A 25,249-nucleotide genomic window follows, 5' to 3' on the forward strand; every position below is an offset into this window, starting at 1 on the left:
CAAATTTTGCTTCCAATTCTGTCCAAATTGAATAAGCAGTTCCATCATATTGAAGCAGTATCAAAATGTCTTCTTTTATCGCTTGCTGAAGCAGACTCACCATCAATTTCTCATCCCTATATTTCTTTTTATCCTCAGTACTCGTTTCTCTAATTGTTAACTGAGCATTATTTCTTGTGGGCCTAACATATGGTTCTTCAGTATGTTCCCACGCATCCAAATGATAAGCTTCAACCCAATTTCCAAACTGTTCGGACCATGATTTGTAATCATCAATATCCATGAGCTAAGGCGGTTTCTGAGATGTTCCGGTTTCGTTTTCAAGTAAAGCATTCTGCGTGATTGTAATCGGACTGGCAAAGGCGTTATAGAATTCGTTGTCCATTGTTCAAAGTTCACAAGTTCACAAATTTCCAAGCTTAGGCAGAATTGATCCTTGGAGCGAAATCCTAAAGTTCCACAAAGGCGAAATCGGACTTGTTCCTTGGAGCGAAACCCTAAATGTCACAATGAGCGAAACCCTAGTTGTCACAAAAAGCGAAACCCTGAGTTGTCATAATAAGCTGTAACACCCCAAAAATGATAAATAATAAATAAAGAAATTAACTTGGTTAATGAAAGTCATGATATAATGATAACTAGTTAAATAAAAAGGGCTTAAGTTAAATACTCTCTCAAAGTGGGAGGAAAATTGTGTAACTAGTGAATAAAATGGGTTAATTAAGAAATAATCAAAACAAAAACACAAACACTGGTGTGTGTTCGTGCGAGCCAGGGGAGGAAGAAAGGGGAGCCAAAACCCTAACTACTAGAAATCAAGCAAATTGAGCCACAATTTGTAGGAAATTCCTATGCATGAGCCCTCAAAATCAAGCATCTAACATTAGTTAGTAAAGAGGTGAGTTAAAATTATGAAATTTATGATTTGTAGAAAGATGGGTCCAGTCCAATCTCGAATTCTTGTATCAAAAAGGAGAAATCCGAGTTAGAATTGCTCTCTAGAACAAGAATCATGTTGATTTCTGACTTGTAGGAAAGATATTAGTAAAAAACCCATTTGGTGAAATTGAGTTAAGATTAGTACGATCATAGTGTTATGATTTCTTGTTATCTTGATGTATGATCTTGATTGTAGTACTAGAATGATAACTAGATTGATGAAGGATGGAATAGCTATGTGAAATTGAATGAATGAGATTGTTGTATGATGATAAACTCATAGAAACATGCTTTATAGACTTGTACCTTGTACCATAATTATAAGTCCTACCAAGTGTTCGATAAAATGCCTAAATGATGAATGTATGTGTATTTCGGAAAAATGGTAGAACGAATCGATAAACTAAACAAAAGAATGAATGTCGTGACGTAGGCGTAAAGGAAGAAGGTACAAGCACCAAGAAAACGGAAGGCGCGCAAGATCGAGGTATGTTTCGTTGCATACAAAACCTTAATTATAATTTTGTTTATTATATGATAATTAATCCTTGTTAAAAGGCTATGGTGATTAGTAAGTAACTAGCAAATCCCTTGCGGATTTGGTTGTTATGAGAGTTATAATAAGCTATGCAAGTCGACCGGTTCTAGTGAACAAGTCGAGTAAGAATAAGCTACCATCCGTTTTGAACGGGTGGTTTTGAATGCTATAATGAATGCTAGAAGCTTAATCCGTTATATGGATAGAAAGAAGAAATTATGTTGAAAGCAAATAACCCTACTAAACGGTTCGAATGTGTATGCTTAACTCTCATTGAGAGTGTTTATGCCAAACCCAATTACTTGGGTAGTCGAATGTGTAAGAAAGATGAGGGCTCATATATGGATGGAACTAAAACGAAGGAATTATGATTTTACAACTGAGATGACTAACTTTAAAAACCTTGTTGTTGAATGTAGGTAAATCCTCACTTTAGGCGATTTGGAGATTTGGAGCGAGCACGTGTCCATGTCATGTTATACCAAATGCTTCCGCTAGCTTATGTTCATCTTTATGGTCCATGACTTGTTATTTTGTCCAACTTTGTTAGTAGTCGTACATTTGTAAAACTTGTTGTCTTTGCTTTGGGTAGTTTAATGTCAAACGGACCGTAGAGTGTTGTTTAGTTTATTATGTTAAAAACAGGGGGCATGTTCGTTTTACGAACGGGTCATGCCCAATTTTTGTAAAAATTTTACTATGTATCAAAGTTGGTATTTTTGATGTCTTTAAATTACTCTTGTAAGTAATTTATTATCTATGGAAAAGCGGACCTTACAAGTTGGTATCAGAGCCAAGGTTTGAGGGATTCGGGCAAGAGCCTTAGTGCTCGAACTCAAACCGATGGCTCGTGCAAATGTGCTCGCTCCGAGATCGCCAATGAGGTAAGATTTTAGATAATTGTCTAATATAAGCATGCCTGATGCGTTACGGTCTAAGATTTAAGGTTGAGTATGTTAAGAAGTGTTAATGCGTATAAAAATAAGAAGTCCCTGGACCCGGGTAGCTGAAAATGGACCCGGAAAACAGTCGGAACGGCCTAAAACAAGACTGCAGCGTTTCAGCAAAGGAGAGGCCGTCGCCGACGGGCCTCTGGCCGTCGCCGACGCCCCCTGGTTGCCGACGCTCTAACTGTCTGCCTACGGGCAAAGTGGCCGATGCCACATTTAGGAAGCCCGTCGCCGACGGGGTATGATGCCGTCGCCGACGGGTAGTGGAAAATGGTTCCGCTGGAAATTTTTATTTTATGTTGTCTTTAATATTTTGAGTTTCCAAATGGTCTAAAGGCCTATTATAAGCTCACTTAGGGTCTATACAAGGCCTAAAATGATTATGTAAACCACGACTAGTGGTTATGATAGAAAGAAGTGTATAAAGAAATCGAAAGTAAAGTGTCGAATGACGTGAACGAAAGATGAAAGCTTAAAAAAAACGCGAGTAAAGTCTAAGATATAGGAATGCGAATGAAGTAAACACGGATTAATGAAGTTTGATGTAATGAAAACTTGTGATTTGTATTAAAAATGAATATGACAATGTGTAGATGGCCGATACAAGAAACGTTAATGATGATGATGATGAAACAACTAAACAAGAAGCATTTAATAGCAAAATCGAAGAGGTGGCGGAAGGAGTTATGCAAGCTAATCTTCCCCGATTAGCTCAAGAAGTAGAAAGCCGAGTTTTGGGAGTCGTGGATGCTATGATGACTAGTAAGATCGAGGAATTGAAAGAACTAATTGAGAGGTCCAAAAGTAAAGGCAAAGAACGAAGGTGCACATATAAAGATTTCATGGCATGCCATCCAATAACGTATGACGGTAAAATCGATCTAATCGAATGTCAAAGATGGATTTCAAATATAGAGGCGGTATTTATACGAAGTCGGTGCGATAAGGAAGATCAAGTGATGTTCGCTACCGGTCAACTAACCCATCAAGCGAAAGATTGGTGGGATGCGCACAGTAAGGAAATAGGCGAAGATAGACTTCAAATTATGACTTGGCAAGAGTTCAAGGAGCCCTTCATGAGATATCATTGTCCTCAGTCGGCTATCGACAAGATTCAGGAGGATTTCTTACGCCTCCGGCAGAAAAATGAGTCAGTAAACGAAATATCAAACGCTTTCATGGATAAGATGAAGTTCTGTGGGGATTTTGTAACAACTGAAAGAATGAAGATCAATCGTTTCTATGGTGTGTTAAAGGCAGAAATTAGAGAGTTCATCACTCCCTCAAAATGTGAAACCCTTGATGAGCTTATTAATTTAGCACGGGATAGAGAGATTGAAATTAAAAGGCAAGAAGAGCGAGGTGAAAAGAGACCAAGTGAAAGGGGTGCAAGTTCTAGTCCATCTAAAAAGGGGAAGTTTCAAGATCAAGGAAGGAAGGATAAGTCGAAAGGTGGAATTACTCCTTGCAAGACTTGTGGAAAACTCCATACTAGAGAGTGTTTGTTAGGCAAAAAGGGGTGCTACAAATGCGGTAAGGAGGGGCATTCGTCTTATCAATGCCCGAACAACCCGAAGACTTGTTTCAATTGTTTTGAAAGGGGGCATATCAAATCAGAATGCCCAAAACTTCAGCAAGAATCGAAAAAGGAAGATAAGAAGCAAGAGGGTTCTAGGGCTAAGGGAAGGATGTTTCATATCACGTCCGAAGGAGCCAAGTCCCATCCGAATGTGGTCTCAGGTATCTTTCTATTAAACTCCATACCGGTTTATGTTTTATTTGATACCGGAGCCACTATGTCATTTATCTCAAATGAAATTGTACAACATCCTTCCTTTAAGGTTGAACGAATGTCGATGCCCTTAGAAGTAGAACTAGCCGATAGCAAAAATTATTTGTTGCACGAAATATGTAAGAGTTGTAAATTAACCATCGAAGGTGTCACGGCCCCCGACCCGGTTTTACCCGTTTCAGGAGCCGCGGGACAGAAATCCCGTGATATTTATTTATGTGATTTTAGCAGCGGAATTTTAACATCAGGATCGTTGTAAAGCTAAAAACTTTTCCCGATTATTTTTATTTTACAATTCGGGATAAAACCCCGATAATTTACAATACATAAGTTTTAGTGATAAATCCTTGTTTCGAAACATATCTCTTTATTTTATAATGAGCCACTATTTTAAGCCTTAAATGCTCCTCAGCACTTTTCCTGATTTACAGTAGATCACCTGAAACATGTTTGAAAAAGGTTTTGTCAGCGGGGAAATACTGAATGAATCATTCTATTCACTAAAATGACACTTTTGTTATAATTCACAGTATTAAGAGTTTTTACATATGTTTATTATCAACCAACTTTCAAGAATAGGTATTTGTCACACGACCAGCTCTGTGACTGTGGTCATATCACCATTGGCTGTCCCAATCAGTGACGTATATCACTTATTTTTAGGCTCGCCCACCTAATGTGATTAAAACAATAGTAATGTGCACAATACCCCACATACCGGCTGTAATTTGGTGATTACATAAACTTAATCACTGTAATTATAACTCTGAAAAATGATTTGGAGTATTGTAAAACATATTTGATAAAAAGAGAGAATGACTCACATTGCAGATTTAACACGGACAGAATATGATTTAGCCTGGTTAACCTAATTTCAATAATAATGCACACAAAACTGGGTTAGTGATCAATACAGCAGTTACGATAACTCACGAAATCAAATTCTCACAATGAACGACAAAGTGCAATACTTAAACATTCATCGATTTAACGACGAACGACAAAGTATAACCCAATGTGGGCGGCACTTAAACATTCTTTGGATATATTGATCTCGGAAAATGAATCGTAATAGCGATCGAGTAATTACCCTGTTCCACGGCAGCGATTCTGTAACACCTCGAATTTTTGTGTCCAATGATGTGCTAACACGTGTCATTTGTTTACACGTGGCATCTATAATAAATAAAGGACTAATTTTGACAAACCTTGAAAGTATATAAATTCGAGGGTTATAAAAGTCAACAAGGGTAAATATACTGTATAGTATCCCTAAATAATGCTTAAACCTTCAAACGAATAATTTATAGATCGTACAAAAATAAAACGCGGAAGAAAGTGAGAGATTACAAACTACAGGGGTTAACTGTGTCAACATGTTTAATAATACCTCTGAGTGACCCTTTAACGTCCCAAAGACTTTGTAACGGTATTATACCCTCACTAAAATAACATATATGAATTTCGCGAAGTTTCGATATGAAACGAGAAAGATACGATCGAATTCGTAGAAGAAGGGTTAAAAGCGTCAACAGTGAAAGTTAAGGCTTTCCAATATAAATAATAAATAAACCGGGGACTTAATAATGCGGGTAATTAACACGAGGCCCCTATCGGTAAATAACCGAGGGCCAAACCGCAAAGTTACCCCTTCAAATCCGAAAGGTCAGGCAAATCATTACGAAAGATTTCGTTATTAATGGCCCGATTCTGATAATCATGACAAAAGATTTAAAAATCCTGAAATATTAACCTTAGGCGACCCGCGTAAGGTTTCAACATAAGTTGAGGCGGGCCGCGAGCCCCCTCTATTTCGCGTCTGATGTTTGATCTTTAGGCGACCCGCATTAAAACACATGGGAACTCCCATGCGGGCCGCGTAAAGTGCCCAGATGCAGAAATATGGTAACTACTTGGCTTTTGGAGCTTGTGAACGATCATGCACATAATTATGGGGCATGGGCACCCTATGCTCAACCCATATCACTTAGGGGACACCTACCATTACCTCTGGTCAGATGGTAGTGCTTGCAATGATCAACAAAGCTTGGCATTGGCTATAAATAGCATGCCTTAAGCATAACAATTCACACAACTCAAAAACACTTATATCTGATCATTCAAGAGCTCTCTAGCTTTCCCTTCTGTTCTCTCATCAAGAGTTAACTTCTGTAAGTCGTTCATAACCATTTTGGTTTCACATTTCCATAGTTATAGCCTATAAACGCAACCGTCGTAACTAACGGTTGTCATTGCAATATCTTGCAAGTGATTCAGTCTTATGACGAATCAAAAATGGTTATGAGTTGGTATTTATGTGGGTATTAAACCTCTAAAATGGTTCCCCCTGATCACCACTCTAACTATGTCAATTATCGAGTCAAACGTGCGGTTAAAAAGTCAACAGAAAGCTATTTTAGCGATTTAAGCATAATCTGTAATATATATGTTATGGAACCTGTTTTGACAATCATAAAACATGATAATAAGTATATAAACCTGTTTGCGCTCGTTTGAATCGATCATTTACCATATAGAACCGGTTCGGAGCCGAATGTCGCAAAAGTTTGACTTTCGCTTTGACTTCAGTTCTGACCCGTTTTAGTGAGGTATAAATATACCTTAGGACTCTCTTAGGACCAGGTCACATGTTGGTATAAGCCTCTGTGGTCGGTTCATGAGTTATCCGAGTCTTTAGCGCATTTCCGTCATTCGCCTAAAAGTTGACCGTAACGGCCTTTTAAAATTAAAACGAGTATTTCGAACACGTGAACGGACCAAAACCTTGCTTATTAAATTATAAGCATGTCCTTAAAGTTTCACGTCAATCCGAGGTCTAGAATGAGAGTTATGCTAAAAGGCGCACTTTTAAGAAAGTTTTATAATTAACGGCGCAATTAGCATAACGCCCATCTAACCCAAGTTTTCGTCACCAAAACTTTTACCCACTGTGGTAAAATAATATTTTGGGAATTTTAAAGATTTTTAATAATTTTTACCTTGCTCATAACCTGTGGTTATGGCTACGGTTCGGTAAATACCGAATATGCCCTTTTTGGCCAAAACGGGAGTTCTACAAGGTCTTTTGACCCGATTCCAGTTGCCACTGGTTTTAAATAATAAATAAAGTGTTTTAAGCTTTATAAGCTGTTCGGGAAACTCAGATTTCCTGTAGAACTCGAAAATCCCTTTTAAAGTCTTTAAAATGACCGAAAAGCCCCTATGGGGCATAATATAAACTTAAACTCGTTACGGGCATTACGGAAAGTATCTTACTGATACCAAAATACTTTTAAGGCATATTGACTTAGGAAATAAGCGTACGACTCTTATGATTAACCGTTTCGCCTATTTGCGCACACGGTACGGCTCATGGAACTAGTTTTCGTGCAATAGCCGATACGGGTCAAATTATATTATTTGAACCCCAAAATCCAGAGTATGAACTATAAACCCATATAAAACAAGTCACTGAACTTGTTGGGTCCAAATCATACTCCATTCTCGGTTTTCGCCTTTTCGTGCGAATTAACCATATCTATATCGGAATCAACCGGTTTAAGCTACGGCTACTATAAGGACCGTTAGGATTCTAAGAGGTTAATTAAAACCTTCGTTCCAGATTAGGAGCCCCAGTAAAAGCTATCGGTGACTTGATCTAAATTAAGGATTAATACTTGCAAAGGTAAATACTTTTGACTTATTTCCCCTATACGGGCTTGGGTTACGGTATATTAATACCGCTTGATTGAGCATTATATACTTCCATCGCTTAGGTGGTTAATTGATTAAATATGATCGGCTCATTTAAACAGTTTTGTTGCTTATAAGCCTTTGGGGGGTTTAATGACCGTTGTCCCGGATATCCTTGGCATCATTTTACGAAATGGCCACGACCATCGACATCCCGGTGTAGGCGTACACCCGGTATAAAGTGTCGACATTAAAACTAAAAGACGTAGCCGTTGGTTTCTGTACTACGGTTTTACGCAAACGTGGTGTGTCTATAAATCTTTAACCCGGCACGACCCGGGCTACTGAACGCATAAAAGAACATGTAAAACGTTCACAAGATTTTATTATGAATTTTCCCAAGTTATAAAAGAGTTTGTGCCTTGTGCATTCAAATCAATTTTAATAAACATTTTCAAATGTGTCAGTTGAATGTATTTACCAGTGTAAACTGACGTATTTTCCCCAAAAAGATTAAGTGCAGGTACCTAAACGTAATTGGCTGGTATTAGCTCCCTAGCGTCGGGATAAGCCTCGCAAGCTTGATTGCAGTATCTGATGGAACAATACTTTATAATTATTTACGATCCACTGTGGATATATTCAACCCTTGTAATACATTTTGATATTACGATCAAAGGTTGAAGTTTATATATTTATTTTATGCTTCCGCTGTGCATTATATAATTGTGTGGTTTGACTATATTGTTGCCAACATCGTCACGGTAATCCCCCACCGGGCCCACCGGTGAGACACGTGGAAATCGGGGTGTGACAGATTCGAATACAGTGTGTGTTTAATTATGATGTACTGAGCTAATTCGACGTGCACGGAGCGTATCAGCGTCGTTTTCATTCCAAAATTCAAGTCCCAATGTCGGCTATTTATAGCCAGAAAATAGTCATGCTTACGGACCGTATGACTTAACCCTTACGGTCCGTAAAGAAACCGGTAGGCTTACGGTCCGTAAGGACTTACCCTTACGGTCCGTAAAGGGTGCAGTCTATTTACCTAGCCTAGCTGGTTTCGGGACTAGCTTGGGTGACTCAACATTTTTCTTAAACGAATTTTAGACAGCAAATTGAATAGATAAATATCAATTAGGGTTTATCCCCCCTGAGTTTTAGGGGCCCTGATCCTAATTCCGATTGTTTTGAAAATTTTAGGGTTAATGCGGAATTACTTGGGTGTCTCAATTAGGGTCTCCTTATTGACTAATTATCATTCTAATTATTGATTTTAATAAGAGTTGTTACATCCTCCCCACCTTAGGAAAAATCTCGTCCTCGAGATTTATTGAAATAGATGAGGGTATTTCCGCTTCATTTCTGACTCCAGTTCCCAAGTATATTCCGGTCCTCTCTTGGATTCCCATTTTACTTTCACCAGTACTAGTCGCTTGTGTTTGAGAAACTTGATTTTCTTGTCTTCTATTTGTAAAGGTTTCTCTATGAATTTCAGCTTTTCATTTACCTCCACATCTTGAAGATGTACTACCAGGGATTCGTCTGATAGACATTTCTTAAGATTGGATACATGAAATACATCATGTACTCCAGCTAGTTCTTCTGGTAGTTGTAAGCGATAAGCAACTGGTCCGATTCGTTGAATCACTGGGAATGGTCCAACATATCTTGGACTCAGTTTTCCTTTCTTACCAAATCGTACTACTCCTTTCCAAGGAGATACTTTCAAAAGTACTTTGTCTCCTATCTGGAATTCGAGTGGCTTGCGGCGGTTGTCTGCATAGCTCTTCTGGCGATCTCGAGCCGTCTTTAGTCTTTCCTTGATTTGTGTTATCTTGTCAGTGGTTTCTTGCACGATTTCTGGACCTGATAATTGACTTTCTCCTATTTCTGCCCAACATCCTGGAGTTCTGCACTTGCGTCCATACAGTGCTTCGAATGGAGCGGCTTCAATGCTTGAGTGATAACTATTATTACAGGAGAATTCGATTAATGGTAAATGGGTATCCCAATTACCTCCAAAGTCAATTACACATGCTCGGAGCATGTCCTCTAGAGTTTGAATCGTCCTTTCACTTTGTCCGTCTGTTTGTGGATGATATGCAGTACTTAAATTGAGTCGGGTTCCCATTGATTCTTGGAAACTTGTCCAGAAACGGGAAGTGAAACGACTATCTCTATCCGATACAATGGAGAGTGGAACTCCATGTAAGGATACTATTTCATCTACGTACAACTTGGCTAACCTTTCCATGCTAAAGGTTTCCTTTATTGGTAGAAAATAAGCGGATTTGGTTAATCGGTCCACGATTACCCAAATGGCATCATTACCTTTTCTGGTTTTGGGTAACTTAGTAACAAAGTCCATTGTTATGAGTTCCCATTTCCATACAGGCATTTCTAACTGTTGTAGCAGACCTGAAGGTTTCTGATGTTCGGCTTTAACTTGTGAACAGGTTAAACACTTAGATACGTATTCGGCTATATCCTTTTTCATTCCTATCCACCAAAAATTCTTTCTTAAATCTTGGTACATCTTATTGTTTCCTGGGTGTAGAGTATACCTAGATTTATGAGCTTCGTCTAAAATCTTTGATCTTAAATTTCCCTGTTTAGGTACCCAAATTCTGCTTTTGTGGAATTTCCAAATTCCATTATTTCCTTGTTCCAATTCTTTTAGGTAACCTTTCATTCCTTCGGCATCGTCCTTGATTGCCGTTTCCTGAATTTCCTTTAACTGTTCCATTAAATCTATTTGTAGATTTATTCTAAGAGCACGGACTCGCCTTTGCTTCTCATGATACTTACGACTTAAGGCGTCTGCGACTACGTTTGCCTTTCCATCGTGATATTGAATATCACAGTCGTAATCACTCAGGATTTCCATCCATCTTCTTTGCCTCATGTTTAACTCTTTTTGCCCAAATATATACCTTAAACTCATATGATCTGTATAAACGGTAAATTTACTTCCATACAGATAATGTCTCCATATCTTAAGGGCAAAAACTATAGCTCCTAATTCTAAATCATGAGTCGTATAGTTTTCTTCGTGCTTTTTCAATTGTCTGGAAGCATACGCAATTACCTTCTTGCGTTGCATCAACACACATCCGTATCCTAATTTTGAAGCATCACAATATACCTCAAAATCTTCTGTTCCTTCTGGTAAGGCTAAGATTGGAGCTTTGGTCAATTTCTGCTTTAAGATTCGGAAGGCCTCTTCTTGTTTAGGTCCCCACTCAAACTTAGTGGCTTTACAGGTTAGCTTAGTTAATGGTATAGCTATCTTGGAAAAATCCTTAATAAATCGTCTATAATATCCAGCTAATCCTATAAAACTTCTAATTTCCATTGCAGTTTGCGGAACCTTCCAATTGGTAATTGCTTCTATCTTAGCAGGATCTACGTGAATACCTTCGTGATTCACCATGTGTCCTAAGAATTGTACTTCTTGTAGCCAAAATTCACACTTTGAGAATTTAGCGTACAACTTTTCTTTTCTTAACAAAGTTAAGAGTGCATGCAAGTGCTGACAATGTTCGACCTGACTTTTTGAATAAATAAGTATATCGTCTATAAAAACAATTACAAATTTATCCAAATATGGTTTACAGATTCTGTTCATCATGTCCATAAATGCTGCGGGTGCATTAGTTAATCCAAAGGGCATGACTGTAAACTCATAATGTCCATACCTGGTCCTAAATGCAGTTTTAGGTATGTCTTCTTCTTGAACCTTTAATTGATGATATCCGGAGCGTAAGTCTATCTTAGAAAAATATTTAGCGCCTTGTAATTGATCGAAAAGATCATCAATCCTAGGTAATGGGTATCGATTCTTAATTGTAACCTTATTCAATTCTCTATAATCGATACACATTCTCATCGATCCATCTTTCTTTTTCACAAACAACACCGGTGCACCCCAAGGGGATGAACTAGGTTGTATAAATCCTTTGCTTAGTAATTCATCTAATTGCTTTTTCAATTCTAACATTACGGTAGGAGCTAATCGATAGGGTGCCTTGGCTATCGGTGTAGTTCCTGGAATTAGATGAATCCTAAATTCTACCTCTCTATCTGGTGGTAGTCCAGGTAAATCTTCTGGAAAAACATCTGGGTATTCTGAGACTACAGGAATTTCCTTAAGTTCTTTTCTTTTAGTACAAATGATTACTGAAATCATATATACTATTCCTTGTTTCCGTTCATAATTAGCAACTTTCATTACTGATATGAACTTTAGTGGCTTCCGAGGTTTATCTCCTGAAATCTTAATTACTTCTCCAGTAGGTGTTTGAATTTCTATAGAGTTTCTATCACAAATGATTTGAGCATGGTTGGCTATTAACCAATCCATTCCTAACACAACATCAAACTCGGCTAATTTCATAGGCAATAGGTTTGCAGTAAATTTATGACCTAAGAGTTCTATTTCTACTTTTTGCAAAACCTGATGGATTTTGACTGAATTCCCATCTGCAGTTTCGACTGTAAAAATCTGCCTAACGGTAGTTAAAGGTAACTTAAGAGCTTGACAGAATGAAGTATTTATAAAACTTTGGTTTGCACCAGAGTCAAATAATACTTTTGCATAAATGTTGTGAACTAAAAACGTACCGGCTATCACATCCGGGATGAGTTCTGCTTCTTGAGTAGTTAGCTGGAATGCTCTGGCATTCTTCTTAGTAGCTCCTTCAGCTGCCTTGGGTTTGTTGTCTACTGGGTTAACTAACTTAGGGCATTCTGGTTTGATATGTCCGGCTTCCCCACAATTGTAACAAATTATAGATTTCTTTCTGCAGTTTTCTTCCCGATGTCCTATTGTCTTGCAAAAATTGCAAAGTTTGTTACATTTTCCAAAATATTTCTTTTTGCAAATTTTGCAGAATGGCACAGTTGAAGATTGTCCTGTTCCTCTCTTTTTGAAATTACTATTATTACCCATCCTAAATCCTTGGGTAATTTTCTGAGCTAATTCCTTCTTCCTATCTTCATCTCTTGTGCGTATCAGTTCATCAGTTAAGGTGTTAGCTAATTCTACTGCATCGTCAATAGTGCGAGGTCTCGCAGCCTTAACGATATTTCGAATTTCGCTAATTAATCCCCAAATATAGCGAGAAATGAGTACCGGTTCTGGCGAAGCCAGGTTAGGTACCACTCTAGCATATTCAAAGAATGTCGAAGTATAACCACGACAATCCACACCTATCATCCGATGAGTTAGGAACTTATTTGCCATTTGTTCCTTTTCATACTCAGGACAGAATTTTCTTTCTACCAGACTCTTGAATTCTTCCCAAGTCATAGTATAAGCCCTATTTCTTCCTTTAGCTTGTAACACAGTGTTCCACCATTCCAGTGCTCCTTCTTTAAACAGATTTGATGCGTACATGACCTGATCATCGTTGGCACACTTACTTATTGCAATTACTGCTTCGGCTTTCTCGAACCAACGCAGCGATGCAGTTGCCCCTTCGTTGCCTGCAAATTCAGTGGGTTTACAAGCAAGAAATTCCTTGAAAGTGCAACCAGGTGCTGCAGCCTTTCGTTTCTTAGGGAGCGGCGTGTGCTGGGATTCATTATCATGATTAGCATGCATGATTATTACCCCCGTTTATACTATTACTGAAGTTATCCTCAATAGTATGTTTACTAGGAATAATATGTTGCGGTTCGATTGGACTTTTTACAGCAGCAACAAATGCTGGAATAGCATTGGCTATCCCTTGAGCAACAATATTTTCAATATCTTGTCTAGTCATATATTGATCTTCTGGATGTTGCTCCGACTGATTAATCTCATTTACTGGTTCATTACCATTATTTGCCATCTGATGATATATAATAATTTTTATTAGTATTTGATAAATAGTAATCATACATAAACAATCAGACAATTCACAATGCACATAAAGTCAAAACTATCGATTTCTCGATTCCATTTCATATCCGTTATAGTATGCATCACTACACACAGATATTTTACAAAGTTTTATTTGGAGTTATGTTACAGACTGATTTCACTATTTACTATACTATTACACAACTATAGTTTTACCATCTTCCTATCCCTCACCATTTGTTGTTCTAAAAACGCATTTCCCTTTCATCATACTTCCAAGCAATCTGTCCCCCTATCTCCCTGATTCTATTCCCTGCATCCATCAACTCTTCACCGAAATGGCGAAGTTCAGCCATATTCTCAGTTCTCATTGGTGGATTAGGTAGGGGTTCTGGATCGAATTGCGGAAGGAAGGAATAAGGGTCGTTGACAATATTTTGAAATTGCCAATCATTCGTCCACCATTCTTCCATTTCTACAGGTTGAGCGTGGACTATTGGGTCTGGGATTGCTGGTGCAAAATTCATAGGGAGTGGATTTTCACTAGGATAGGTAAAAACATTCGTATTGACAGGCTGAATAGTTTCACAGTTTGCCAATAGAAAATCTATTTTATCCTGAAAAGTTATTCCCTGGTTTTGGTTTTGATTGGAGCTCTCTCTGATTTCTATCTGAGTTGGTCTAGAACCTTGTCCTACTTCCATTTCTATTTCTTTAGAATATTCCTCAAACTGTATTTCCATTTGCCTAGAATCTTTCTTAACTTCAGTTTCCATCTCTTGCTGTTTAGAACTCTCCTTGATTACAATTTCTTTTCCTTTTTCTAAAGGGTTGTTTATTTTAGGAAGTTTCGGAACTGGCTTTTTCCTACGAATACGACTACCCCATACATAATTCTTCTTTTTCTTTCGTTTTGGCTTTGTCAAAGGTGGAGCATGGAATTCTACAGGTTGGTCCACATCAGCAAAGTATCCAGTAAACTCTTGGGAAACTTCTATATTCACCGGGTAAAGATTGAGGTTCTGAAAAGCTTCAGATATCTCGCTCATGCTGTGTAGCATATATGCAAAATGCACAGAAATGCTAAGTTAAGACTTTGGAACAAAGTTTAACAAATAAACATCAACGTTTTATTGCACACTATTTGTACAAAATAACAGAAAAGAACACACTCAGATTTATTTATTTATTTACTGAGAAGTGTTATTACTAGACTTAGGGTATTTAAAGATTTGCATGTTCTGCTACAATGGCTAGCATATACAAATTTGACCATTTCTCATCTAGCTTATCTTCCCAATGTGATTTATTGATTAACTCCTGGGTTTCCTTTTTAGTCCTCTTTTCTCGGATTTGCTCTTTACTTTTCTTAATAATCATACTCCTTTTTCTAGGAGAAAGCGGATTCTCATATTGTGCTTTTCGCACAAATATTCCTTCTTCAGGAATTGTAGGGAGCTTTGAAAATTTAGTTTTGGATGAACTTCCCTCTTCGTAGACTGACCTATCTAGTTTAAGATAGATATCTTGCAACTTTTGCTTACCCATACTGTAACTAACAAATAGTCAATTAAAAACACATAATCACATAACAGTAATCAGGAAAAATTAAGTATCTGTTAAATACTTAATTAGCTTAACTCAGTGGCTCTGATACCACCTTATTTCTGTCACGGCCCCCGACCCGGTTTTACCCGTTTCAGGAGCCGCGGGACAGAAATCCCGTGATATTTATTTATGTGATTTTAGCAGCGGAATTTTAACATCAGGATCGTTGTAAAGCTAAAAACTTTTCCCGATTATTTTTATTTTACAATTCGGGATAAAACCCTGATAATTTACAATACATAAGTTTTAGTGATAAATCCTTGTTTTGAAACATATCTCTTTATTTTGTTTTGTAATAGCGATCGAGTAATTACCCTGTTCCGCGGCAGCGATTCGAATACAGTGTGTGTTTAATTATGATGTACTGAGCTAATTCGACGTGCACAGAGCGTATCAACGTCGTTTTCATTCCAAAATTCAAGTCCCAATGTCGGCTATTTATAGCCAGAAAATAGTCATGCTTACGGACCGTATGACTTAACCCTTACGGTCCGTAAAGAAACCGGTAGGCTTACGGTCCGTAAGGACTTACCCTTACGGTCCGTAAAGGGTGCAGTCTATTTACCTAGCCTAGCTGGTTTCGGGACTAGCTTGGGTGACTCAACATTTTTCTTAAACGAATTTTAGATAGCAAATTGAATAGATAAATATCAATTAGGGTTTATCCCCCCTGAGTTTTAGGGGCCCTGATCCTAATTCCGATTGTTCTGAAAATTTTAGGGTTAATGCGGAATTACTTTAGGGTCTCCTTATTGACTAATTATCATTCTAATTATTGATTTTAATAAGAGTTGTTACAGAAGGTGAGGAGTTTGACATCGATCTTATACCTATGATGTTGGGGGAATTTAAAGTAATAGTAGGTATGGATTGGATGTCTCAAACCCACGCGGAGATAAATTGTGAAACCAAAACGATGCTTATTCAATCTCCAAGTGGAAGGCGATTAAATATACAAGGCGAAAGAGAGGTAGAAGCGAAGTCATGTACCCTCGTTCAAGCCATTAAGTATGTGCTTAATGGGAGTAGGGCATATTTAGCTTATGTGGTAGATACTCAACAAGGTTCCCCAAAGCTTGAAGATGTCGAAATTGTGAACGAATTCCCAGATGTATTTCCGGAAGAATTGTCGGGCCTTCCTCCCGAGCGAGAAGTAGAATTTCGTATCGATTTGAATTCGGGTGCGAAGCCGGTTGCGAAGGCCCCCTATAGGTTGGCTCCCACCGAAATGCGCGAATTAATGACACAACTACAAGATCTTTTAGATAAGGGCTTCATACGCCCGAGTGTGTCGCCTTAGGGAGCACCTGTTTTATTTGTTAAGAAGAAAGACGGGTCGATGCGTATGTGTATCGACTATAGAGAACTAAATAAGCTGACCATAAAGAACCGCTACCCTTTACCTAGAATTGACGACTTTTTTGATCAATTACAAGGGGCGAGTTGGTTCTCCAAGATAGACCTACGTTCAGGGTATCATCAAGTTAGAGTACGGGGAGAAGATATTCCAAAGACCGCGTTCCGAACTCGATATGGGCATTATGAATTTCTAGTCATGTCTTTCGGATTAACGAATGCGCCGGCTGCATTTATGGATCTTATGAACCGGGTGTGCCGACCCATGTTAGACAAATCGGTAATCGTGTTCATAGATGATATCTTAGTCTATTCGCGAAGCAAAGCTGAGCATGCAAAGCACTTGCGTGAAGTGCTTGGAGTTCTCCGCAAGGAGAAACTTTACGAGAAATTCTCAAAATGCGCCTTTTGGCTCAGAGAAGTGCAGTTTCTGGGGCATGTAATCAACTCGGAGGGTGTGTTAGTAGATCCGTCAATGATCGATGCTGTAATGAAGTGGGTTTCCCCGAAGAACCCGACCAAAATAAGAAGTTTTCTGGGCCTCGCGGGATACTATAGACGGTTCATACAGGATTTTTCAAAGATAGCCTTACCCTTAACAAAACTGACAAGAAAGAAAGAGAAGTTTGTGTGGGGTAAAGAACAGGAGGAGGCCTTTCAAATGTTAAAGGAGAAACTATCACGTCCCCCGGTCTTGACATTACCGGATGGAACTGAAGACCTGGTGGTCTATTCAGACGCTTCACACCAGGGATTAGGCTGCGTTCTGATGCAAAGGGGAAGGGTTATCGCTTATGCTTCAAGACAATTGAAGCCGCATGAAGTAAACTACCCAACTCACGATCTAGAATTGGCAGCGGTAGTGTTCGCCTTAAAGATTTGGAGGCATTATTTATATGGCACGAGATGCACAATTTACTCAGATCATAAAAGCCTCAAGTATCTCTTCGAGCAAAAAGACTTAAATATGAGGCAACGGAGATGGCTGGAACTTATCAAAGATTATGATTGTGATATCCTTTATCACCCGGGAAAAGCAAACGTGGTAGCCGATGCGTTAAGCCGAAGAGAGTATCCGTCTCCTCTTCGTGTAAAGTCCATGAAGATGATAGTTATGCCACGGTTACTTGAAACGATACGTGAATCTCAAATAAAGTCGCTTGGAGCGGAAGACTTAAAGAAAGAAAGATTAAAAGGTGTAATCGATAAATTAGAAGAAAATTTGACCGGACTCAAGACGCGATTCGGCCGAATTTGGATACCCCGATTCTGTGAAGTCAAGGCCGCTCTACTCGACGAGGCACATAAGTCACGATATTCGGTCCACCCCGGGGCTACAAAGATGTATCGGGACTTGAAGGCCAATTATTGGTGGCCGGGCATGAAACGCGATATAGTCAAATATGTCGCGAAATGCTTAACATGTTCCCAAGTGAAAGCCGAGCATCAAAAGCCGTACGGGGAATTACAACCCTTGGAAATACCGATATGGAAGTGGGAGGAATTAACGATGGATTTGGTAACCAAGCTTCCTAGAACGAAAAGGGGCATGATACAATATGGGTAATTGTGGACCGACTTACGAAAAGCGCTCATTTCCTACCCATTAAAGAAGCCTACTCTTCCGAGAAAATGGCGGAAATTTACATGAACGAGATTATATCTCGACACGGCGTGCCCGTGTCAATTGTCTCGGATCGGGACACTAGATTTACTTCTCGATACTGGCAAAAGTTTCACGAGAGTGTGGGTACGAAATTACACATAAGTACCGCCTACCACCCTCAAACTGACGGCCAGTCAGAAAGAACCATTCAAACACTTGTTGATATGCTGAGGGCGTATGCCCTAGATTTTGGGGGAAGTTGGGAGGACCATTTACCACTAGTGGAATTTTCCTATAATAATAGTTACCATAGTGGTATCCAAATGGCTCCGTATGAATTACTGTACGGGAGGAAATGTAGAACTCCCGTATGCTGGGGAGAAGTAGGGCAAAGAGAGCTTGCGCCAAGTGATTTAATAGCAGTAACGAATGAAAAGATTAAGCTGGTTAGAGCTCGACTGAAAGCAGCCCAGGATCGACAAAAAGCTTATTCAGACAAAAGAAGGTGTCCCATTGAATTTCAAGTCGGAGACTTGGTTCTGCTGAAAGTGTCCCCATGGGGTAAGTTGGGTCCTCGTTATATCGGACCGTTTAAAATCTTGGCTCGGGTTGGAAAAGTTGCATATCGATTAGAATTACCGCCTACTCTGGACAGGATTCACAATACCTTCCATGTATCACAGTTGAGAAAGTGTCTTGCGGATGAAACAACATTAGTACCTCTTGATGATATAGAGTTAGACGAGGCATTGAACTATGTTGAAAGACCAATAGCTATTAAAGACGTTAAGGTGAAGAATCTCCGCAACAAAGCTGTTAGACAAGTGTTGGTGCAATGGCAGCACCGAAAGGGGTCAGAACTTACATGGGAAGCAGAAGACGAAATGAGGAAGCACTATCCGTTTCTCTTTGGTATGTACACATCTAAATGGAATATATGTTCAGGTTTCGAGGACGAAACCTCTTTAAGGGGGGTAGACTTGTAACACCCCAAAAATGATAAATAATAAATAAAGAAATTAACTTGGTTAATGAAAGTCATGATATAATGATAACTAGTTAAATAAAAAGGGCTTAAGTTAAATACTCTCTCAAAGTGGGAGGGCTAATTGTGTAGCTAGTGAATAAAATGTGTTAATTAAGAAATAATCAAAACAATAACACAAACACTGGTGTGTGTTCGTGCGAGCCAGGGGAGGAAGAAAGGGGAGCCAAAACCCTAACTACTAGAAATCAAGCAAATTGAGCCACAATTTGTAGGAAATTCCTATGCATGAGCCCTCAAAATCAAGCATCTAACATTAGTTAGTAAAGAGGTGAGTTAAAATTATGAAATTTATGATTTGTAGAAAGATGGGTCCAGTCCAATCTCGAATTCTTGTATCAAAAAGGAGAAATCCGAGTTAGAATTGCTCTCTAGAACAAGAATCATGTTGATTTCTGACTTGTAGGAAAGATATTAGTAAAAAACCCATTTGGTGAAATTGAGTTAAGATTAGTAGGATCATAGTGTTATGATTTCTTGTTATCTTGATGTATGATCTTGATTGTAGTACTAGAATGATAACTAGATTGATGAAGGATGGAATAGCTATGTGAAATTGAATGAATGAGATTGTTGTATGATGATAAACTCATAGAAACATGCTTTATAGACTTGTACCTTGTACCATAATTATAAGTCCTACCAAGTGTTCGATAAAATGCCTAAATGATGAATGTATGTGTATTTCGGAAAAATGGTAGAACGAATCGATAAACTAAACAAAAGAATGAATGTCGTGATGTAGGCGTAAAGGAAGAAGGTACAAGCACCAAGAAAACGGAAGGCGCGCAAGATCGAGGTATGTTTCGTTGCATACAAAACCTTAATTATAATTTTGTTTATAATATGATAATTAATCCTTGTCAAAAGGCTATGGTGATTAGTAAGTAACTAGCAAATCCCTTGCGGATTTGGTTGTTATGAGAGTTATAATAAGCTATGCAAGTCGACCGGTTCTAGTGAACAAGTCGAGTAAGAATAAGCTACCATCCGTTTTGAACGGGTGGTTTTGAATGCTATAATGAATGCTAGAAGCTTAATCCGTTATATGGATAGAAAGAAGAATTTATGTTGAAAGCAAATAACCCTACTAAACGGGTCGAATGTGTATGCTTAACTCTCATTGAGAGTGTTTATGCCAAACCCAATTACTTGGGTAGTCGAATGTGTAAGAAAGATGAAGGCTCATATATCGATGGAACTAAAACGAAGGAATTATGATTTTACAACTGAGATGACTAACTTTAAAAACCTTGTTGTTAAATGTAGGTAAATCCTCACTTTAGGCGATTTGGGGATTTGGAGCGAGCACGTGTCCATGTCATGTTATACCAAATGCTTCCGCTAGCTTATGTTCATCTTTATGGTCCATGACTTGTTATTTTGTCCAAGTTTGTTAGTAGTCGTACATTTGTAAAACTTGTTGTCTTTGCTTTGGGTAGTTTAATGTCAAACGGACCGTAGAGTGTTGTTTAGTTTATTATGTTAAAAACAGGGGGCATGTTCGTTTTACGAACGGGTCATGCCCAATTTTTGTAAAAATTTTACTATGTAACAAAGTTGGTATTTTTGATGTCTTTAAATTACTCTTGTAAGTAATTTATTATCTATGGAAAAGCGGACCTTACATAAGCGAAACCCTAAGTGTCACAATAAGCGAAACCCTGAGTTGTCACAATAAGCGAAATCCTGAGTTGTCACAATAAGCGAAACCCTAAGTTGTCACAAGAGCGAAATCTGCTTGTCCGTTAGAGCGAAATCAGCATGATGTCATCATTTTCACGAGTCACTATGAGCGAAACCTCAAAAATCCTAAGTTTTTAGGTCGATTTTAGCTTTGAAACTTTCAAGGGTTTATTAATACATGATTATGAGTGTTGTGTGTGAATTTGAGCTGGTTTTACCGTGAAAAATTTTAAAATTTTGAAGAAAGTGTAGAAAATCAGAATAAATGCAGCTGAAATGGCAAGAACTCTTCCTCCTGAGCTCTGATACCTCTTGTAGGATCGTTTTCGGCCCTGATTGAGTCGATCAAAAGAATTCCTATCCAAAACAAGAGGCGGAAACTAATGCTTTGGTGCAATTTCAGCAGTATTCACTTTAATTGTTGTTGTATTGATCAATGAAGCGATTACAAGCTCTAACAACACTTCGGCAGCACTTCGTGGCTCACCAGAAGACAACACCTACAACTATGCATATGATTTCGCTCATACACCCTATATATAGGTAACATGATTTCGCTCATACAGACATGACACAAGAGCGAAACCACCTGATTACCACATAAGCGAAATCAGAACTTGACATATAAGCGAAATCAGGGCATTGACATATAAGCGAAATCACCTCCTAACACATGTTTCTTGGATTTCGTGCCCTGTTCTAACCTATACAACACTAGACTCGATACAAGACGTAGTCGACAGACGGATGCACCAACAAAAACTCGTAGTGAGCAACTTTAATGAATTTCTATCGTTCCCTTTTAATATCGATTGACGCATTTTTTTTATAAATTATTTGCATTCTAATTTAATTTTTGCTATTTTTATTATGTAACCTGACCCGAACTGCTTAACCGGATCGGACAGAAAAAGGCTAAACTTAGTAATAGACAATCGGTCGTCCATCCCTCAAAAATTTCTGAACCCGTAGAAAAAAATTCTGGCTACGCCACTGTAAGTCGGGTTACGTATAATACGTTTTCATTAGACGGTATAATTTCGAGTTAATGTATGTTTCGATGCCGCGCAACAAGCGAAAATTAACTATTTTATAACAAATAAATAATATACAGTTTTTTTGTCGTCGCGCGTTGCGGCGAAACCGAGCAAATGATATTGTAAAGCAAACGTGATTTGAAAATAAAACATGTTGTTTAGAAAGCCAAACTGTTAGAACGGTTTAGTTTATCATAGTACTGTTTTATGATACCAAATAAATACTTTATTATAAGTACAATTTCGTTTTTAACAAAACTTATAACGGAATGTCCGGTAAAAAATCAAGCATAACTTCGTACTTAAGTTTTTAGAAAAAGTTATAAACGTAAATTATTAAAGAAGTATCAAATTAATCGATAATATAGAAAAGACAATTATTAAAAAAATGGTATAGGAAATATATGGTTTTAAAAAAGGAAAAAAATTAAAAATATGTTATTAAAAATAATAAAAATAAATACTTTATTATAAGTACAATTTTGTTTATAACAAAACTTATAACGGAATGTTCGGAAAAAAATCAAGCATAACTACTTACTTAAGTTTTTAGAAAAAGTTATAAAGGTAATAAAGAAGTATCAAATTAATCGATAATATATGTTCTAGAAAAAGAAAATAGAATTATTAAAAAGATGGTATATGAAATATATGATTTTAAAAAAGGATAAAATTTTAAAATATGTTAATAAAAATAAAAAAATAATAAATAGCTATGTATTATTATAAAATTAAAATTACTATTTATCGTCATACCTAATATTATATTATAATATTATAATAATATTATAATATAATATAATATAATATAATATAGTGGTGAACTAAAACAATTGAATTAAAGCAGATGATAGATACATGACACGAACCAATGAAGACAAGCTTTGTTTTAGTCAGCGGTCAACACCCTACAAGAAGATGATGCTCCACCAATACCACAACTTGAAGATGATACCTAAAATATATAATTTAATAAATTAACTATAAAGATCAACAAACTTATAGTTGCTAAATGTCAATGAACAGTTAACTATTTTTTTAACGACAAATTTGGATCACTGATAGATCACTGGAGTATCATTGTGCTATCAGTGGAACCATCCGATCATATCCATCTCCACTAGGCATAATGCATATACACCAATTCAGGAGGAAACCCAGTAAATATGGGAAAACCCAGTAAATATGGGAAAACCCCCTTTGTGAGAATCGAACCCAGGACCTATTGGTTTCAAAGTCTTATCCCACCACCAAAATGCCACTAAGCTATAAAGCCATGGACAACAGTTAACTATTAATAGTGAACTAATAAACTAATTCTGCCTAGCAATCTACAAAGAAAATAACATTAATCGAAGAGTGGAACATGCGAACAAGAAAACATAATCAAAGTACTTAACCTAGTCGTCACTTATTTAGTAATTGTCAATTGAACTGACCGTTGCGATTCGGGCATTTAGGGTGTCATACTACGATGGATGCCTGAAAGGATGGCTATCGTTGGAATCGAGTTAGGATTACACTTTTGTTGGAGTTGATTCTGTGGTTAGGCGACAGGGCGAGAAACCGAGGATTCAAGGAACTTGGCACAATTAGCAATCAAACGGCATTTGAATTTTGAATTTTGGCCTTTTGTATTTGGGATTTTGGGTTTGGGGTATTAGAAGGAGGCTTAGTAGGAGGTGCACATTAAAACTTTTTTGGGTTCCAAAATTGGTATATGATTCGATCTGAAAACGATACTGAAACTGGTTTGGGTGAAACCGATCCCAATCCAATCTAATTCACCAATTTGAAATTGGTTTTAGAGTATATTCGTTGAATCCAGTTAAAATTGTCCCGTTCTGGTTTAAAGTCATTTCATTCCGATTGAGTTTTTTTCCTCTTATTAACCGATTTCTAATCCAAACTGGTTTTGAACCGATCCGATTTTGACTTTCTTTGACTCGATCTAAAGCAATTCGGTTTGCCCAAAATCCAATTGTGTGCACCTCTAGCCTTAATACATTATGGTCTATATTGTTGGATATTTTAACATTAATGGGGCATATTTGAATGGGGCATGTCCCCCAATGAGGACAAGCTCAATGTATAGTATTCTGTATAGATCTCTTTCCTGTTAGTTTATATTATGAAAGTCAATTTTCTTAATAAAAATTTACTTTTCCTTTTGCATCTCTTATCACCCTGTTAAGAAAAATACTCACAATCTTTGACTAAGTTCATGTTTGGCTTAACTTTCCAAAACAACTTATGACTTTTTCAAAAAGTTAATAAGTCACAGTGAAGTGAGTTATTGACTTTTCCCCTCGCATAATAATCTCATGCCAAACACCTTTTAACTTTTCAAAAGGTCAATAAACTTATAAGTCACTTAAATAAGCAATCCCAAACACCCCCTAAAAGATGATTTTGTTAAGGTATATGATATATATTTCTAGTAAATTCTTCTCGTTATGCATCATCGTCTTGTCCTTCATTTTCTTCATATTAACTCTTTTACTTTTATAATAATCATAAAAAAATTTAAGAGTGTATAACTTTAACCTTTTAGAAGTCCTAAACCATTTGTGACCTAGTGGTAAGGAGACTTCGATTCTCTAATAGAGACCCAAGTTCAATCTCATGTGTGTCACTTTGGTGGATTAGGCAATGATGGATAGAGTCTAGTCTCCTTATTGTGATGACATGCTCTATCCTAAGCCCACCCGGGTTTCCGTCCTACCTTGTGTGCCAGAAATTTCTGCTCTTTTGGTGGCACAACGACCATCAAGTGGCAGCCGGCGGTATGGTTTCCCAGGGGAACACCCAAGCCAAACTCTAAAGCCAGCGTAGGCCCGATTAAGACAACGTAGTTTGGCTGGAGTGAGGCAACGAGGCTCTCCAATTTAAGGAGTGCGGTAGCCTAATACAAGAAAGTCGTCATTCTAAAAAAATTATTTGAAAATGGATGTCCCAAAAATACCCTTCATTCTCGTGCGAAATGACCCCTACACAAACTTGGTATATTGACAAAATCACACTAGGATGGCGTTTGGCATATCTAATGTGTGGTAATCATGGGCACCTTTTTCATAAAAAAAAATCTAGCAACAATTGTTTGTAGGTCCCTTTATAGTCTTTTAAAATGTATAATTTATAGTTT

Source organism: Helianthus annuus, chromosome 5 (assembly GCF_002127325.2).
Source record: "Helianthus annuus cultivar XRQ/B chromosome 5, HanXRQr2.0-SUNRISE, whole genome shotgun sequence".
Lineage (NCBI taxonomy): Eukaryota > Viridiplantae > Streptophyta > Magnoliopsida > Asterales > Asteraceae > Helianthus > Helianthus annuus.